Below are 5000 nucleotides of genomic sequence, written 5' to 3'. Positions count from 1 at the left end.
TCTGTGGTGGAAATGTGGGAGGTTGGGCTGTGGCACCCTAGCAGTACCAGCTGAACTCGGCTGAGTCCCTGGTTAGGCTGGAGGAACGTAGAGAGTAGAGGTCCCCTTTTTGTTTTGTTTCTTGTTGTTGTCGGCTACCCCCCAAAATTGGGGGAAGTGCCTTTGGTATATGTATGTGTATGTATGTATAACCATAAAACTTTAACAAAAACACGAGGAAGAGAAGTAAGATACGATAAGATAGAATAGTGTGCCCGAGTGTACCCTCAACCAAGAGAACTCTAACCCAAGACAGTGAAGACCATGGTACAGAGGCTATGGCACTAACCTAGACTAGAAAACAATGGTTTGATTTTGGAGTGTCCTTCTCCTAGAAGAGCTGCTTACAATTGCTAAATAGTCTCTTCTACCCTTAGCTAGGGGAAAGTGGCTACTTTACAATGCCAGTGCAGTAACCCCTTGGGTGAAGAAGAATTGTTGGGTAGTCTCAGTGTTGTCAGGTGTATGAGGACAGAGGAGAATCTATAAAAGAATAGGCCAGACTATTCGGTGTATGTGTAGGGAAAGAGAAAATGAACCGTAACCAGAGAGAAGGATCCAATGTAGTACTGTCTGGCCAGTCAAAGGACTCCATAACTCTCTAGCTGTAGTATCTTAACGGGTGGCTGGTGCCCCGGCCAACCTATTACCTATAATGTAATTAAAAAATTGATTGAAGTTGATAGCCTTGATATGCCTTTGAAATTTAATAAAAATTAAATATCTAAAGAGTAAAGAGTGTTACATAATTTCTTTGTTTTAAATGAAAAAAAAAAGGTTAATTCAATGTTTCGAGCCACAATAGTGTCTTGAAAGAGCCACAATTGTGTCTTGAAAGAGCCACAATTGGGTCCTGAGCCGCAGGTTGGTGACCCCTGATCTAAGAGAACCCCCCTAAGGAAATTGCTATGACTTAGATGCCAATAACAGAAGATAACATCTCCATTAATGAAATTCACTATTGCCGAACACCTTAGATTCCTCAGGTATTAGTTGAAAGCCTCTGTCTATTTCGTTTTTGGGGAAAAAGATTTGCTGACCGTAGACGATAGACAGGGAGTTACTTGTCTATTTGCATATCTATCCATCCATCTATATATATATATATATATATATATATATATATATATATATATATATATATATATATATATATATATATATATATGTATATATATATATTGATTTATATACCTAGCTATTCATTTATCTATCTTCCTTCATTCTTGTATATATTTACTATCTATCAATCTATTGATCTATCTATATATGTATATATATGTATATATATATATATATATATATATATATATATATATATATATATATGTGTGTGTGTATATATATATTGATTTATATACCTAGCTATTCATTTATCTATCTTCCTTCATTCTTGTATACATTTACTATCTATGGATCTATCTATATATGTATATATATGTACACACACACACACACACACACATATATATATATATATATATATATATATATATATATATATATATATATATATATATATATATTATATATGTGTGTATGTAAGTACGTACGTATATGACACTAATCATTACTTTCTAAAATATAAGCAATTCAATATAATTAACAATAATACTTAAGTCTAATAACTTCCTTTCGACTTTACCAATGTCGACTTTTGCTTTTAACCAGCACATACATACAAACACACACACACACATATATATGTATATATATATACTGTATGTGTGTGTGCGCGTGCGCGCGTGCGCGTGTGTGTGTGTGTGTTAAAAATCTAGAAACTGCAACTAAATAAGAGAGCCGTCTTAAGTCGAAAAATATATCTGAAGAAACACCCCCCCCCCCCACTTCCTTCCTTCTTCTTCTTCTTCTTCTTCTTCTAACTGTGATCTCGTGAGAATTTCTTAATGGGAGTCTCATCACTAATTCAAATTCGATACCATTGAGACACAGGTCTATAGTTTCTCTTCTCTCCCGTCCAATATATTTCTATATTGTTGGATGAAATTGGTATTGCATAGTTTATGTAGGTCTGCTCAAAATATCCTTAAAATGATGTATATCTTTCTTTTTCACTTAGTATTTTTCATTTTCTTTTATTGGTTATATCTTTTTCCAGGTACAAATAATAGTATTAAATTTTGTGATTCTTTATCTTCCTCTGCGCTATGATTGAGTCAAAGGAAAATTTTTGAATACTGTCTCTTAACAAGAACACATCTCTCCCCCAGGAGTTGGAATCTCTCTCTCTCTCTCTCTCTCTCTCTCTCTCTCTCTCTCTCTCTGCTGTTCCAGACAACTCTTTTAACACCCGTAAGACAAACTCTTCTTATAATTTCTCTGTAGAAATTAGTCAACTGACTTCATTTGTCTTCACTGCAACTCTCTCTCTCTCTCTCTCTCCTCTCTCTCTCTCTCTCTCTCTCTCTCTCTCTCTCTCTCTCTCTGCTGTTCCAGACAACTCTTTTAACACCTGTAAGACAAGCTCTTCTTATAATTTCTCTGTAGAAATTAGTCAACTGACTTTTTTTCTCTTCACAGCAACTCTCTCTCTCTCTCTCTCTCTCTCTCTCTCTCTCTCTCTCTCTCTCTCTCTTTAAGAAATGTGTATCTACATCTAGCTGGATCAAACCCCACTGCAGATGAGGAAAGGTTTTCCGTCTGCATCCTCTACGTGTCTTCTGTAGAAGCTAGTCTTTATGAGGTTATTTTTCACTTCCATTCCCTTTTGGTGGAACATTTTACTTACATTCCTTTTTGGTGGAACATTTTACTTACATTCCCTTTTGGTGGAACATTTTACTTACATTCCCTTTTGGTGGAACATTTTACTTACATTCCTTTTTGGTGAAACATTCTACTTACATTCCCCTTTGGTGGAACATATTAATCACATTCTCTTTTGGGGAAACATTTTACTTCCATTCCCTTTTGGTGGAACATTCTACTTACATTCCCCTTTGGTGGAACATATTAATTGCATTCTCTTTTGGGGGAACATTTTACTTACATTCTTTTTTTGGGGGGAACATTTTACTTACATTCCCTTTTGGTGGAACATTTTACTTACATTCTTTTTTTGGGGGGAACATTTTACTTGCATTCCCTTTTGGTGGAACATTTTACTTACATTCTTTTTTGGGGGGAACATTTTACTTACATTCCCTTTTGGTGGAACATTTTACTTACATTCCCCTTTGGTGGAACATATTAATTACATTCTCTTTTGGGGGAACATTTTACTTCCATTCCCTTTTGGTGGAACATTCTACTTACATTCCCTTTTGGTGGAACATTTTACTTACATTCCTTTTTGGTGAAACATTCTACTTACATTCCCTTTTGGTGGAACATTTTACTTACATTCCTTTTTGGTGAAACATTCTACTTACATTCCCTTTTGGTGGAACATTTTACTTACATTCCTTTTTGGTGAAACATTCTACTTACATTCCCCTTTGGTGGAACATATTAATCACATTCTCTTTTGGGGAAACATTTTACTTCCATTCCCTTTTGGTGGAACATTCTACTTACATTCCCCTTTGGTGGAACATATTAATTGCATTCTCTTTTGGGGGAACATTTTACTTACATTCTTTTTTTGGGGGGAACATTTTACTTACATTCCCTTTTGGTGGAACATTTTACTTACATTCTTTTTTTGGGGGGAACATTTTACTTGCATTCCCTTTTGGTGGAACATTTTACTTACATTCTTTTTTGGGGGGAACATTTTACTTACATTCCCTTTTGGTGGAACATTTTACTTACATTCCCCTTTGGTGGAACATATTAATTACATTCTCTTTTGGGGGAACATTTTACTTCCATTCCCTTTTGGTGGAACATTCTACTTACATTCCCTTTTGGTGGAACATATTAATTACATTTTCTTTTGGAGGAACATTTTACTTACATTCTTTTTTGGCAGAACATTTTACTTATATTCCTTTTTGGTGGAACATTTTCCTTTTTAATGGACCATTTTACTTACATTCCCATTTGGTGGAACATTTTATTTAGATCCCCTTTTGGCACAACATTTTACTTACATTCTCTTTTGGTGGAACATTTTCCTTTATGGCGAAACATTTTACGTACATTCCTTTTTGGCGGAACATTTTACTTACATTCCCTTTTTGCGGAACATTTTATTTACATTCCCTTTTTGCGGAACATTTTACTTACATTCCCTTTTAGTGGAACATTCTAATTACATTCCCTTTTGGTGGAACATTCTAATTACATTCCCTTTTGGTGGAACATATTAATTACATTCCCTTTTGGTGGGACATTTTTCTTTTGGTGGAACATTTTACTTAGATTCCCTTTTGGCACAACATTTTACTTACATTCCCTTTTGGTGGAATATTTTCCTTTTTGGTGGAACGTTTTACTTACATTCCCATTTGATGGAGCATTTACCTTTTTGGTGGAACATTTTATTTAGATTCCCTTTTGGCGCAACATTTTACGTACATTCCTCTTTGGTGGAGCATTCTACTTACATTCCTTTTTTGCCGGAACATTTTACTTATATTAACTTTTTGCGGAACATTTTATTTACATTCCCTTTTGGTGGAACATTTTCCTTTTTGGTGGAACATTTTACTTACATTCCTTTTTTGTGGAACATTTTATGCTCTCCTTTTTTCCCTTTTGGTGGAGCATTTTATTCTCTCCTTTTTACCCTTTTGATGGAGCATTTTATTCTCTCCTTTTTTTCCCTTTTTGTGGAGCATTTTATGCTCTCCCTTTTTTTCGCCATATGCATGCATGTGCGCGCATGCGCGCTCGTTCGTTCTCGTTTCCTAAATAGAAGGCAGTGAAAAATCCCAGATAGGAACTAATATGAAGGTCCGTGTTGTTTTAAGTGTGAAAAATGCCTTCCTCTCTTCCGCATTTGCATTTTGTGTCTTCGCTAATTAGTCAGAATGCAAAGTTCTTCCCAGGGAATC

The sequence above is a fragment of the Palaemon carinicauda genome, chromosome 17, assembly GCF_036898095.1.
Source record: "Palaemon carinicauda isolate YSFRI2023 chromosome 17, ASM3689809v2, whole genome shotgun sequence".
Classification (NCBI taxonomy): Eukaryota; Metazoa; Arthropoda; class Malacostraca; order Decapoda; family Palaemonidae; genus Palaemon; species Palaemon carinicauda.
The sequence above is the reverse complement of the archived record's forward strand: the minus strand, read 5'-3'. Positions refer to the sequence as shown.